This window comes from Cynoglossus semilaevis, chromosome 8 (genome assembly GCF_000523025.1).
Source record: "Cynoglossus semilaevis isolate Cse_v1.0 chromosome 8, Cse_v1.0, whole genome shotgun sequence".
Taxonomy (NCBI): domain Eukaryota; kingdom Metazoa; phylum Chordata; class Actinopteri; order Pleuronectiformes; family Cynoglossidae; genus Cynoglossus; species Cynoglossus semilaevis.
Window position 1 is genome coordinate 8,019,907 of NC_024314.1, and position 15,839 is coordinate 8,035,745.

The following is a 15,839-nucleotide window of genomic DNA, read 5'->3' on the forward strand; positions in this document are numbered from 1 at the left end:
TATATATATACTGTATATCCTTCTACTGCAGAAGTCCAGTAAAGATTTATCATAATCAAAGTGACACCAACGTTAGTGGTTCCTAGCGGTTGCGGTTGTCACATATGCCTTACACATAGAAGGTCCTGGGTTTGAGCCCCAAGGAACCACATACCTAATGGTGCCTCCAGTGGCAGCTGTTGTTGGATGAATAAGGGACAATTTGTTTTTATTTTTTGCAGCATACAATAAAGGAGAATTGTAGTTGATGTAAGCACATAGTGACATATTGATTCCTCATTTTTTCATTAGGCCATATGAGAATCATCACCATCTCCTGTTGCTGTAACACTAGCAGTTGTAGACTGCTGTTCTGTGACGTCAGGCATTGTGTACGGTTCGCTGGCCATGAAGAAGCTTATGTTTCCCTTTTAGATCAATAGTCATTAGTGTGGTCATCGTCACCTTGAAAATGTCTGATCGGTTTCTGGGCATAAACTTCACAATGTCGCCACAGTTGAAAAGGAGAAAAAAAAACCAACTGCTATAGACTGTACAGACAAAAACAGAGACTCAGATGATTTGTTTGATACTGTTTTAAAAATAAATATACAGTATATAGCTAGACAAAAACATGATTATCTTGTTCATGTAGTTGTATGTTGTATGTTGCAGTGCACTTGTAATAATACCTTGAGCATGTGCAGAGGTCGAAACCTCCAAAGTACCCACAATCGTGTTTTACAACGGTGTTAACTTAAAACAGCTACAGTAATGCTAACTAGTAGACAAAATAGGAATTGAGAGAGAAACAAAAAGCAACTTTCTTTCTATGGGAGTCTTTTTTTCAAAGCTTAACAGTACTAGCTGTGGCACCATGTATGTATATATGTATATATATATTTATATATATGTGTACATATATGTATATGTGTATATATACAGTGTATATTATATATATATATATATACTGTATATATACAGTACTGATATGGGAACATGGGCCTTTTATTTAATTATACTCTAGTAATTTTACCTGACTTAATAATATTAAACTGAATATTTCAGTATGTGACTAATTGTTACTGTACCTAATTGTATACTTTCATGTGTGTGATTTCCTTTTTTTCTTCTTTTCCCATTTGCGGGATTCTTAAGCCTCACTTCAATACACACGGCACAGATTAAACTCTGTTGCTCAAGGCTGCCGATGCCCTTCTTGTAAAGGTGATGATTGGCTGGATTGTTTTGTCAACCAGAAACGAGCTGCTGATGGTGGCAGCACCATTTTGGACCGGATCATGCAGAGAGGAAGGGAGGGAGGTGAGAGTTGAGCCATTCAGTGCAACACATTACTGGCTTTTTTTTTTCCCGGGAAAGGTAATGATTACTTGAAATGCCAACACGGGGTGAATGTCACAGGTGAAAACACAAACACACACACACAAAAGCGCACACACACACACACACACACACACACACACACACTCTCATGCTTATACATACATCCTTCTTCCACCATATTCTTTGCACCCCATCATTGCCTCTCCTTCCCTACGGAGCCAGACTGTCAAGAACCTCTCCACTGGTCTGCCGTTGCTACACAATGCTAGTCTAATAGCTAATTTCACCTTTAATTAAATGTGCTCGAGAGCAGAAGTGGCTGTGTGGCCTGACTTTAAGATGCAGGACAATGACACCGATAAATTGACAAAATGACAGGAACAAAACCCTGGAGAAAACTCGGCGTGATTGTGTGGCTTTTCATGCAGAATAGTGGGGAAAGAATGAAATGAGTGAGTGAAAGAAATCTCTTTTAACGTTTATTCACAGGTAATTATGGCAGTTTTTAATACAGTGTGGAGAGTGTGTGTGCATGTGGTGTTGGAGTGTGTGTGTGTGTGTGTGTGTACAGAAATGTGTCAGGAGAGAAGGGAATGGCAGGGAAAGGGAAACTAATTGCAGGAGAACGGGATGAGGCGTGTCAGAGATGAAGGATAGATGAGACGGTGGAGACCATAGAGAAGGATGAAGGGAAAAGAGGAGGAGAGAAGCAGGGAGGCTTGTTTCCTCTGAGGTTCACTACCTGTCATGGTGTGCTGAGTTGAAACACACAAAAACACACACACACACGTCCACAAACAGACACATGCACGCAGCAGCAGCAGCAGCAGCAGCAGCAGCAGCAGCAGCAGCAGGGGTATTTTCCTCATCTCACTGCCCTGTATAGTAAGCCCTTCTTTATAATGGTCTGTTTGTGTGTGCGTGTGTGCGTGTCTGTGTGTGTGTGTTGTCTGTATAGGCATTTATAGAGGCATAAATGTGCAATCCCACATATGGAATGTGTTACACCGCGTTGTCAAAAGTGCTGCTCACACCACGCACCATCTCCCCTATTGTATAGTCACACACGCACGCACACACACTCTCTCTCTCTTGCCTCCTTCTTTCTCCTCTTTCTAATGCCTCCTCTTCCTCCTCCCCCGCCGCCTCCTCCTCCTCCTCATCCTCCTCCTCCTTCCCCCCCTCCCCCCCCCCCCCCTCTTCCCCTCCCCCCCCCCCCCCCCCCCCCCCTCCCGCCGTATCTCAGTCTCTCGCTCAAAGCAGTTGCTTCAGCAGAGCAGAATAACAGAGTGGAGTGTGTGTTTGCAGTGACGTGAGTGTGTCCAGAGCAACGATCGCAGTGAAAACACAGAGAAAGACAGACGCGCAGATAAAGAGAAAGAAAGAGTGAGAGATAAAAAGAGCGAGAAAGGAAGAGAGAGAGAGAGAGAGAGAGAGACGTCCAGAGGGTAGGACTGAGCGGACTCAGAGAAAGCATCACTCCTGACCAACCGTGAGTACTGTAACAGTATGTGCATGCTTTTCTCCACTCACACACTATTGAGGGAGCTGTCTCCTAACTAACTGAACTGGGCTGGAGCTCCTGGTACAGTAGAGAGCACGCACACTGAATGTGTGGCAGCATCACTTTCAAACTATTGGCTGAAATCACAGGGGAAGCAGCAGAATGTGACATAACCCGTACATGTGCAGGTGTGTGATGGTGTGTTTGTGTAAAAGCATGGACAAGTGACTCAAAGTGCAAGATGTCAAATAAGTGAGTGAGTGAGGGAGCAGCTGAGTGCACATGTTCTGAAGCTAAGAAACTGTGCCTGAAGTGAGTGTCTGGTGAGAGAATCCCGAGTAAAAAACTTTCCTTTTTTTTTTTTTTTTTGTGCAACTCCAGCATTTCTCGTTGTTACACTTGTGGAATTGTTGCCACCCAAACAACTCGCGTACTTGTTTAAAACCTGCGAATTGTATTTTGATTACACCTTCACTTTCCGCCCGCATCACACTTTGTTGGCTGCTGGCAGATAATCTGTAAATGTTTCACGCCCACTGCTCTCGTCCTCAGGTAGTTTTCCTTCACCTCACCTGTGTCTTTTTCTCTTATATACAAGCTTATTATTTGGAGAAAAGACACTCAGGTTTATTTTCTGTCATCTGATTTAATCATCAACCAAGACTGAATGAAAAAAAGAAACAAACCAAAAACTCTTCCCTCCTCATTGATTTTCTCATTTCCACTTTTGTCAAGCCTTTTAGAAGGCAGAGGTCAAAAAACACCCAATGCATTTCGCAGTTGCAGAATGAAAGGAGGGATTATGGTTTCTTCTTTAAAGGAAGGATTATTATGACTGCTGCCCTGCATCCTTATTCACAGTAATTATTTCTAGAAAGCCACTTTCTATGACCGATTTATTTTTTCTTCAAAATTGAGTTTTTTTTTTATACAGCATATCATCTGCATTTCTTTTTAAAACCACGGGCTTTTTCTTTATTTTGACCATTGAACAGGATTTACTGGTTTATGTCGCTGTGTCCCAGGCCACGCTTTTATACCTGGTAATAAGTGGAGAGAAAACCAAAATTAATCTACGCATGTAGAGCCAAAACTGTAAGTTTGTATTCACAGACGGTGTGTGTGTGTGTGTGTGTGTGTGTGTGTGTGTGTGTGTGTGTGTGTGTTTAAAGGAGGGTGTCTTCCTGTAGGATCAGCGAACGTTAGCCGGTGGGGGCGGCTGGACTCTGCAGGCGAGGTGGAGGGTAAGATGTGCTGTGGCTTTTGTTAGGATTTACGCTCACAATAAGGATTTAGTGGGTGACACTTGGTCAGGGTGTTTCTACATCAGAGGGTGGAGGCCGTGCGGTGGAAGGGGGGGGGNNNGTGTTTAGAGAAAAACCACAGCTATAGTTATGTGGAGGCAGAGATGGGAGAAAAGTTGGCTTTATCGCTTTTTTTTTCTTTTATACACAGTTAAACCTGTGTGTTTATTTGTGTTTGTGTGTGTGTTTGTTTGTCTGTGGGCATTTCTGCAAGTGTGTGGTTTATGGTGCCTGTGTGGTGCACATACTGGCATGTAGATCCTCTTTAGTTTACGGAGGCAGATTCGCAGGATTGTGTCAGTGAGTGTGTGTGAGTGTGTGAGTGTGTGTGTGTTGACATGTGAACGTGTGGGTGCAGACATTCTCTAACATTTACAACCTTCCCACGACTTATTGAAAATACATCAAGAATAGAAAGACAGGAAAAACCTAAACATTGTTGGGAGCTCAGCGTCTGCTCTGAATGAAACCCGATGCTTAATAAATATCCTCAGCCTCTAATTGCGGCAGCTTCATAATCGTCATCACCCTGTAATTTGTACAATAACAAATCATTCTGAATGACACATTCCATTTACGTCTTTCTTTTTTTCCTCATAAACATCCATTTTCATTAGAGAACATTACACTTTACCCTTCAAGTGTGTCTGCAATTCATCATCAAGCTCTTTTCTGACTGTGACAGTCAGACGGCGGTTTGCACAAAAAAGAAAACATAAAAAAAATAAAAAAACAACTTTCTGCATTGACAGCACTTCTCCTGATGCATACAAACCCCAACGCTGTTTGGAGATTTCCCCAAAATGCCTCTGCCTCTTTTTGGGTTTGCTCTGGTTCAGTATTTTCACACATCACCTAATCTCTTTAAGCAGAGTTGTTATCCTAGCCCACAATGAGCTGTATCACTGCAATAGCTTGTTGCACCTACAAGCTGTTTTTTGTTGGTTTACAAGTAAATGTACTTCAGCGCCGCACACAGTGTGGCACGGTGTGTTTGGTTGTGTCAGCGCGTGTGTGTGTGTGTGTGTGTGTGTGTGTATTGTCTGGCGTGCTGTACCGACAGTACAGATAAGTCTTTTTCTCCCGAGGCCTAATCCTCTCGTCTGCACAAGAATGAGAGATGGCGAAAGGAAAAAAGATGAGAGACAGCGAGACACAGGGAGACGTTGGTGCAGAAAATACAGTATGTATCTGTGGTGGTGAAAAAACAGCGAGGCAACGGAGGCTTTTCAGAGCGGAGCAAGAGTGGGATTTGCATGTGAACAAGGGCTTTAGCGGGGCTGTGAACTGTTAATACACATGGAGATATGATTGTGTGGCGAGCAGAGGGCTTTTTCAGAAACAGGTGTTGTGCGAATCACAGCAAACATGCTTTCGTCCAAAATATTTTTCCTCAGCATCCGTATTCTCTCTATTCTCAGGCTCTGTTTGCTTTGCCAGCGCTTTCAATACCAGTTGGTTTCTTATTTAGGAAACATCCAAAAATGACAAGGAGGCATAGAAAAAAAGAAATAATGCAGTCGTGTTCCTTTCTGTCTTGCTAAACCAAGGGGTTTTTAACACAATTTATATCTTTTCAGGCGCTTTTTGTGCCAGTGAGTGAAAAATGTTGCCGATGGTTCATAGGTCTGTTGTTAGTATTGTATTTTGTTTTGGGTCGTTTTTTTTTTCCATATTCAACATATTTTCTCAAAACGTGGCATAAAAAAGTGAGTCCAAACAGCCCAGACCACAGTTCCAGATCAAGTTGAGGAAGATTTCTACTGCTCGCATTCAGGCGTCCTGCACTGGCATCACTCGCGCTCCATTATTTCACGTTACGGAATTACATGGTGGCTATGCAGCATTTTAGCAGCAATGATATAAAAGGTGTGATTAATGGTTATTTTCACGGCTGTATAATCAAACAATTATATTTTTGATTAGAGTCCTGGTCGTTTGGTCCATAAAAGGCAGAGAATTGGGGAAAATGAGGATCGATGAGTGAAACCGAGAGTGAATGGCATCACCCAATGTCTTGTTCTGACCTCAAACCAAAGATAATTAGTTTTCAGTTGAAGTAAAGCAAAAAAAAAAAAAAAAAAAAAAAAAAAAAAAAAACCAAAACAATTTTTATATAGAAGTCACTGGAAATGATGAGTCATCTAAAAGTGACTCAAAGAAATGATAGCAGTTTATTTACAGCGGTTTCTCCGGTACATCATACTGGAGAATGGCCTCGCCTTAAACTGACCAAAAATCCTAATCTTCAATATTTAAATCCAAATCCAGTCATGTCCTGATGAGTCCAGTCTGCGGACTGGAGTACAAATACCCCCCGGGTGTATTGTAAAGAATGTTGGAAATGATACTATAGCACAAAATGTTGGATTTAAGTGGGTGCTTTAAAGGCGTACAGAGGACTGGACGTAATGTATGAAAGGCTGCAGTAATGAGAGAAGCTTGGCAAATAGGGCCGTAAATTGTCAGCTGAACAAACTAGTTTAGCTCACTTTCACAAATCATGTTCCCAGAGTTCATTACAGGGATTTACTGAAAGTCCCTTTTGGTGCAGGAAGGTGCTCTGATATACTGAGGGTCAGCAGAGAATCTCTTTGTGCTTTATTTTTAAGCTCCTCGATTTATCCCCATTGTCTGAGCTTGTTCAGTATTAATTTGTCCTCGGCTTCAGGTCGAGTGTGTGTGTCCACGATGTCCTGATACCGAGTAAAACAATTCATACCGAGTGGGAAGTGAAGTATTCCCATCCTTTTCTTTGACAAATAAACTCGACGTCAAATAGACTCGGTTTTGCCGCGAATGTTTCCAGGTGTTTCAGCACTTTTTTCTTTTCTTTTCTTTTTTTTTTTGGTCGTCGTTATGTGAAAAGGTGAATATTGTTATGAATTATTTTTTATAATACAAATTGTTTTTTTTCAGGCAATCCACTTTGTGTGTGTGTGTGGATCGTTAACCCTAATGCTTTGTTATCAATCACTCCTTAATGATTACAACGGTAATGTGTATGGTGTATTTATAGGTGTGGTGTGTATTTATATATGTATGTGTGTGTATATATATTTATATATATGCGGGTTCCAGTGTGATGGGATTTCTTTACATTTACATTAAAATAACTGTTTCTTTTGGCACGTCACAGCCTTGGATTGGACAGTTTCTTCCGGCTAACGTCATGTGGTTAGAAAGCCCACATGCATGTGTGAGAGATGATGGCTTTTTACTGAAATGCGTTTAGGGCTGCTGCAAATTTAGGAATTTATAATGTATAATTACAGGTTTTTTTTCAGTTTTCTTTTTTAGAGGAGGTCTTCGCTTGAGTTGCTTTTAGGCATATACTGAACTCCGGAGATTGTGCAGAGAAGGCTGTATGTGTGAATGCAAATGTCCAAGGAGGTCCCTCCGGAAAATTCTCTTGCCAGCTCCTTAATATAATCTCCGGTTAATGTCCGAGTGAGCTCATGTGTGAATGCAGCAGAGGAAACTGGAGGATCTACAGCCAGCGAGTGGCCAAGTGTCCTGCCTCCTGCGTGCTGTGGTTCGTTGTCACCGCTCTGCTGGGAAGCTGTAGAGTTTCTCGTGCTGTTGTCGATGTTTATCATCCAGACAGGATTTTCGCCGCGTTTGCCCAAAAACTCTCAGAAACGGGACCGTGAAAAAATACCCTGGGGCCGACTGCTCTTTCTGTGATACTGCAGAGTGTAATTATGTGGCCAACATATGCATCGCATTTTAACACATTTATTTAGCACATAACAAATGCTTCTGTTTTTGTTGGTAATGTAAATAAATGCAAGCCTCCCACTTTGGCCCAGATTTCTCCAGGACATTTTTGCTGGCTCTTCGTTTACATCGTGATTCAGTGATTCAGGCACGAGGATACACACCCTGAAATAAGAATATGGCTACAAGAATATAATACAGTTGATACATTAGCATGAGAAGTCGCAGCGCGGAGCAACTGCATCAGTGTGGAGGTGCAGCTGATGAACAATATAGAAACATATGGACAGCTGTTTGTCTCCTTAGAAAAGGTTTTGGAAGACGTGACTGTGGGTCTCTGTGTTTGACTGGCCAGCCTGCAGTCCAGATCTGTGTCACACATCTGTGGTCCTCTGAGGTCAAAGGTGACTGTGCCTTGTTTATCATCTGTTGAGAAATGGTGTTTTCATTGAAGTATACCATCTTTGTTGATTTACATTTGTCATAGTTTTTAGTATTAATAGTCTGTTCATTCTGACAGTCCAGCCTATAACCACAAAAACAATCCTTTCAGGCCATTAGATCTGGTTTGTTTTAAATTAGTTGAGACGAGGGTCAGAACAACTTTGTCCACAGTGTGATGCAGCTAGGAGTTTTTTTAATGACCTTTTTAAGCTTTTTGTTAAATTATTTTTTTTCCCATTTGGTAAGTTAAAATTAATTAGCTTGAAGACGGGAGTATAAAAACATGGACTTTCTTCATTCTTGTCAATATTAAATAAAGCTAAGACTGGGAAGTTCTGCCCATGGCCATAGATCAGATAAAAAAAATGGGTTTTGTGTCACGTTGGTGTGTGTGTGTGTGCGCGTGTCTGTGTGATGCATGTGTGGAACTAATATGTGATTAGAGTCTGGGAGGCATCAATATGTCTCACATTTGAATTTTTTTTTTTAATTTATCCAAACTTCGTCTGGTTAAATGGCATCCGCAAAGATTCACAGATTTGTGTGTGAGATGATGTGTTCGTGTGTTTTTGAATAGAGGGAGAGAAAGAGAGAGAAAGAGAGAGAGAGAGAGAGCATAGCAAACGAGGGAAAGGAGGAGAGATGAATGAAACACCAAAGCAAAACCACTTGATTATGCTCAATGGAGAGCTTTCTCCCCTCAGCCTTATTTATGTCCCCACACTGTGGCCTGGTCACACACCTATAAATCTATTATTGCTGCAGACCACGCTCACACACACACACACACACAGACACACACCTGCGCTCGCACGCCCGCGTCATCTGTTTAAAAAGTATCAGTGAATTTCCTTTGACACCTCCAAACGCTCATCTCCTTTCTTTCTTCCATATCAGAAGTTCAGTCCTCAGGGGTTTCAGCACCCAGCAGCTCCAGCACCACCACCACCGCGCTCCTCCCGACTTTGCTCCGCTCCGCCTTCTCCGTGCCACAAACTCATGGTCTCACTTATACATCTCACCCTTATACAGAGTCGACACTTTTCTCCTTTTGTAGCTGTAGCCCCGGGCCAGAACTGCAGGGCTTTGTAACTCGTACCTGCTAAAAGTTTCACCTTTGGATCTTGAAAGGTTCTCCTCAAAGAGGGACTCCTGAGGAGAAGGGTGGGAAAGAAAAAGGAAGGAGGATTTTAGAGAAATTTAAAATCAATTCATTTGGAATGAATAGAGAAGACTAAACTTTTTTTTTTTGTCTGATAAAAGGAACCTTGGAATAAACCGAGGAGAAAGTGATGTCGGTGTGTACACCAAGGTGTTTGCTGTATTCATGCAGGCAGCGGCCGCGTGTGTGTCTTCACAAAGGACTGAGTTCTTTAATCAGAGGATTGTGCCATGTATACAAAAGCCTTTTGTTTTGAACGTGCAAATTAAAAAGGACTTCTAATCAGGCAGGGACGTCAAATAAATCCTTCAACATGTTTGAAAAACAATACATTTAGATCGGAATTCTGAAGAGGATTTTTTTTCTGAGAACAAACTAGATTTTCCCCCCCCCCCAGAGAATTGTTTCTACATTTATAAAAACAGTAAAATGATAAAAGCCATGGTTTAATATCTTCATAAAACACACATTAATGCTGAAATGTTAGCTCCTCGTTAACACACCACCATCGTCCCCCTCCTTAAATACGGGGGTAAGTCAAAAGATTTTAAGACGAATGCAAAAAACAAACAAAACTATTTCTCCCCATAAGCTCCTTTAAAGTCCAGTTCATCTTCCTCAGAAGTGGTGTTTCCATTGGACAGTCATGTCTTTGTAGATTTCTGGATGATGGACTAAAACCCTGATCAGTTTAAATGTTCTTTTATATTGGAAAAAAAATCAGATAAAGCTTGATCAAAACCTGCTGTCAATCATTTCAGCTGCATGAAAACTGAATGTTTGTACTGCTTTCATAATAGAATGATGTTAATGACAATGTTGAAATCATATCATCTGTCTTAGAACTTTTTGGACTATGTGGTTTATATCAGTGAGTAGAATACAGTGAGCCATTGAATTTTGGACACTTTGCAGATACTGCAACCTGTACTCCCTTCTCTGCTGTCTTCGGTTGTTGATAACCTTGTGTGATTGACCAACAGAGACGTCCAAAGACACCGCATCCAACAAATATTCTGCTCCTTTGAGCTGAAAGCAATTAAATGAGCAACAAGTTATATATTACTGCTGCTGTTGTATAATTAAACTTTAAACTCACACACTGTAGGTTTTACATCATTTTTGATTGGTGGCAGAGCCTTTGCAGCACCGTTTAAATATTCAAAATAAAATTTAAAGTCAAACATTGTGTAAAGGTCATTCTTTGCTGCAGGCGCTGCATCTTTTTTTGCTCTTTTTTTTTTCAAAGCCCAGTTCAGTTCAGCATTAATGTGATAGCTTGGACTCGAGCATCCAAGAAGTCCTTTCTGATTAATACATGAATTATATAAAACTCTGGCCGACATCAGGCCAATACTGATCCTGGTGTTTAGATCAAACATTTTCCAAACACATGGTCCTTTTTTTTTTTTACACATGTAAAAAAAGGCTTTAAAAAATTGACATTATTATTGTGTTTATCCTATTGAACAGCCTGTGTTGTGCCAACATGGTTATTTTCCTTCCTTAATTTCAAACTCAACACAATCAAAGCAATCCCTGAACTGATTACCAGTAATGAGAGCTGCTCCTTAAAGTAACCCAAATGAACTTTGTCATAAATGTTGTGAAAAATGCAGATAAATGTATGTGTCACATAGGCGATCTGTCACAGCTGAAAATAAAGACGACGAGGAAGAAAATCGCAGCGTTCGCCCCGGTTTCCTGTTCCCTCTGTAGCAATTTTGAGATGGAGCTGATTAAAACCTGGGTTCAGAGTCATTAAACCCGGAGTGAATGCTGATTAAATATTCCCACTAGTGGAAAAACCCATTTGATTAGAAATGAGGAAAAAAAAAAGTTCATATCAGACGTGCAGCTAAGGTTGAGCGGTTTGGAGGTGAAGTTGTTGAGGTGACGTCGGGAGGATTTGAAAGTGTGTTGAATGTACAGAAGAAAAGATGTCGGAGGGGGAGAAGGCAGGCAGAAGGAAGGAGATTAATAGATGTAGTGGAGGAGAACATCAAGATGGTTGGTGTCATAGTGGGGCAGCGAGGGACAGTGTGCGGCGAAGGCCGGCGGTCTGCTCGGGCGTCCCCTGAAGGTGGCAGAAGAAGAAGAAGAAGACTAGAACATTTGTTGCGTCTTCTGACATTTGCAAGAATCTTCATCATTTTTTTTCTGTCCACTCATATGAAAAGAATTCATCTCCTTTTGTTTGGTCAGATTGAGCGTCTCATATCTACACAGACGTCTGGTCATCTTCCACCTCCATCTTCCGGGCCTTGCTTTTGGCATGTTGCAGAACAGACAAATGAAACGGCGGCTCTGGCAAGGACCTTTAATATTTTTGTTTCCTGAAGGCCACTGAAGATTCCCCCACACGCTGCAGGAAGGAGGGGCATTCAGTGGGTTACAGTCTCCACCCTCGCGGCTACGTGTCACCATGTCGTACACACTGAAGCTTGGAGGAGCCTCTTTAGCTGTGTGGCCATATTCTGCTGTGTCTCACTTTAAAAAATAAAAAAAGCTGAAATATTCTTCTCCGTCGAGGCCCCACACTGACAAACCAGACGGATTTTACACCAAAATCTTGCCCCGAGCAACTTAAACAACTTAAACACCACCGCAGGTGAATGTGGCAAAAAAGTCAGGCTCACAGGAGATGGAAAAAAACTGCTGGGTGTCTGTTGTAATTCCTACAAACCACAGCTTACGCTTCGTGTACGACCGCAAAATGTAGATAAGTCGGCGCCACGCTCTGAAGTGTAAAACAGCAGCGAACGGACTGTTGAAGTGCCGGCCTGATACTCTGGTGAATATAGAGCGTAACAAAATTTATATTCTACTTTTTCAATTAATATAGAAAATTAAAGATTCAAGAGCATGAAGGAGTTTGAATGCAGAAGATTTATTACATGTAACACATTGTTTGAGCCAATTACACAGCCCTTGTTATTCACAGGGAATGTGATTGGTGCTCCAGTGCAGACCGCGGTGGTTATCAGCTTTCAGCGCCTCATAAAAACACTGGGGTCTGCTGTTCCCCAGCTTCATTTACCTTCACCTCGCTCCTCTTACATCATGTGTAATGGAGCTCATTCCAATGAGAGATATAAGGCTTTCTTTTTCTGCTTGATCACGCATGTCCAAAGTCCAGCCTGGGGGCCAATCCTGGACTTGGACAGGGTTTTATGTGGTCACAACGTCTTTTCCAGCATGAATTTTCCACGGTTCCCCAGAATTTCACCTTTTGAGTAGGCGCTTGTATTAACAGCTGTGCACATTTTTACTTTGTAACTCTCTTCTTGCTAGCATATAGCTCTATTTAGCTAAACTTTAGCTGTTTCTTGGCTAACCTTAAGTATTACTATCGTTTGGCAAATTCCATGAGCCATTTTTGGATCTTTTAGCTTAAGTCAAAGTATCTCTGTCTTTTTGATAATTGTTGGCTTTTTCTGGTGAACCTTTAGCAATGACCTACCTTTTAGCTAACAAAAGTCTTTTTTAGTAATTTATGTAATCAGATTTTTTTCTTTTAATTTTCACTATTTTTATGTGTTAACTAAATTCACACAATTCACTATTTCCTGGCCTATTTTTAAGTGTAGCTTCTTTTTTTTTGCTAACTTCTGTTACTTTTAGTCATAGCCGGTTGTTGAAGTTTTTGTTTGTCTTTACTGCATTTGTTTTGTGTCTTATGATGTGTTGAGAAGCTGAAACATTTGGTTAAAGAGTGTGTCCAAATCTGGGTGGTTTTGCCCTTGATTATATTAGCAGTTTATCAAAGGCATTGGCTGTGTGCAAGTAAATTTGTTAAAATGCAGTGCATTAGTATTCGGCTTAATTATAGTCTGGAGTATCACAGAAGGAGCAGTTGCCCTGGGGTATTTCTACATTATCTAATTTAGCCCCCCTTGAAAAAAGTTTGAACACCGCTGTGCTGGATGTTCAGAAATAATTTATGTAGATTATGCTTCACTACAGCTGCAAACAGATATATTAGCAAACCTAGACAGCTGTAATGATCGGAGCTACAAGATATATGCATGTGTTTTAATTTTCATTTTAAATTCTTTCAATATTTTCTTCATAATAGAAACTTGCCATCGAGGACGGAATCATCACTCACTTATTAAACATCAGACAGAGAGAAAACATCGGCGTTCATGTGTTCAGATATGTTTCTGGTCCACCTCAGGATTCTGCCGTTGTGACCAATTCCATTCCATACTATTCTGTTTGCGTTGTGCCTTTACCATGCAGCGTGTGCATGTGCGGTGGCTCTTTGAAGGCTGCGGCTCTGCTCTGGGGCCAGCTGAAGCATGAAGTCCCTTCTGGGGATGTTGTTCTTCATGCAGCTCCAGTACAGCATCCAGGCAGTGGTGACAGTGAGTTCCAGCACTGTGTGAAAGGCAGCAGTGGCTTTTGTTTTCCAGTGAGGTGTGTGACTCTTTCATCAAGTGTTTTTTTTTGGGTTTTTTTTTTTACCTTCTGAAAGAATGATTTTAAAGTGTAACACTATGTGAGGTTGAAATTCGTCTCGGAACACTGTGAGGATCACAGTTTTGGAAAGTGTTAAGAGTGTTTATTATTGAATTATATTTTGTTCTGTAGTGGAAAAGATGTGATTACTGTGGATGGGCCGGTTGAACCATGAGTTAAATTGATATTTTAGATGTTGAGTTCACCAACTTTTCATCTCGGAGTCAACTCAGGGTATTATTAAAAAAATCATAATCAAGAAACTAATTAAGCTGCATACAAATGAGCTGCGTTTTAACTGTTTTTCTAATGCATAACAAATGCATCTGTTAATCCTGTAGTGTAATTAAATGAAAGGCAGCCAGTTTAGACACATTTTTTTTAAAACCCTTTACCCTTCGTCATGCAGCAGAAACACTGTAGTTAAAAAAGTGAATAAGGTGAAAATATAACAGTCTCCAAAAGTAGATGAAAACATTCTGTCAGTCCTAACAAAGACTTCCTAAGAATTGTTAATATCAGCTTATTTTTGGGTTTATAGTTCTAGTTATTTGTGATGTTTGACATTTTGTTTATTGTACACACCTTGTCATTTTATATGGAATTAAAAATTAAAGATAAGTTTGGTCAAAATAGAGAACATAGAGCTAAACATGACAAAAGACCAGCAAATGGTGGCAAAAAACATGACAATACTAAAAAAGTGTTATTCTTGATAGCCAATTATTAAAAATATATATATTTTATTTATATATATATATATATTTAAAAAATATAAATATATTTTAAAATTTTAAAAGACCGAGTTTGTTTTCACTGACACAACAAGGATTGTTATTTAATTCAAGTTCTTGTAAATGGAAGTCTCACCACGACAACAGAGGGGATCTAACTGTGGTTGTTTTCTGTGGTCAGAAAAATACAATAACGGAGTCACGTTGTTATCAGCCGACTTCATTGATCTTTTTAATCACTGCAACTGTGTTAAAAGTGTCACACTTGTCAGGAGAACTTCCCCAGATGAGAGGCTTACAAAGGAAGAGAGAGTTCCAGGGGGAGAGTGAGAGATCTGAGAGAGACTGGGAGATTTACCCAAACCCTGCAGGATGGATGACAAACCAGGGGATAACGGTGTAGAGGAGGAACTGATCCTTCTTGAGTGCTTGATGTATGAATTCCGATCATTTGTCACATCTTACTCTTCTCAGCATCCCTTCTTGGTTCCAGCTCTCCCTCTATTTGTTCACCCTCGACCTCTCCCTCTCCGCTCATTCATCAAGCCTTTGCTCTCATCCCCTCTTCCCTTGAATCCTCCACACCTCGTCCACCTCCTCTCTCTCTCTCTTCCTATTGTCGCAGTCTTAACCCTTCCCCTTCTGCCCTCTCCCTTCACCATCACATCCATTCTACCCCTCCTCCCACCCCCCAACTTCTATCTTTTTTTTTTCATCCATCGCTGTCTCTTTCTTTCTCATTGCGCTCACTCTCAGCGCCCCCCCACCCTCAGGCTGATTTGCCTCAGTCAGTGGCGGGGTGTTTGACAGGCCTGCTGCAGGAAGATAGCACGATTGAATGCAAGTGGGAGGAGGAGGAGGGTAAAAGGGTGAAGTGGTATTAGCTGGTGAAAAACGGGTTGGCACCACGCTGGGATGAAAGGAGGAAGCGATTGGGTGGGAGGAATTTAGGCTGAGAGAGAAGCACACGGGTGGAGGGGGTGGGGGGTGGGGGGCTCAGGGCAAGATAGGCAGAGTGACACCAAAACCTCAGAGAGAGAGAGAGAATTAAAGCAGAGGCAGAGGAGTGTGTATTGTGTCTGAAAACTTTAGCAGAGTATTGTTTTCAGTTGGATTCCAGAGCAACATTTGACATTTTTTTGAAGGTAGGGTGTGCAAGAATACTTGATCGTCTCTGTAATGGC

At 41.2% G+C, this 15,839-nt stretch overlaps 1 protein-coding gene across 6 annotated transcripts in view; it reads left to right on the plus strand.

Annotated features, from left to right (window-relative positions):
* Positions 1–2,558: 2,558 nt before the first annotated feature.
* The window catches only part of rbfox3a (RNA binding fox-1 homolog 3a), a 413,293-nt gene continuing 400,012 nt past the window's right edge, over positions 2,559–15,839 (plus strand). For all 6 annotated transcript variants that reach the window (XM_017034186.1, XM_017034193.1, XM_017034191.1 and 3 more), the window contains exon 1: positions 2,559–2,815. The gene's annotated coding sequence lies outside the window, so the exon portion shown is untranslated. The remainder of the gene's footprint in view (positions 2,816–15,839) is intronic.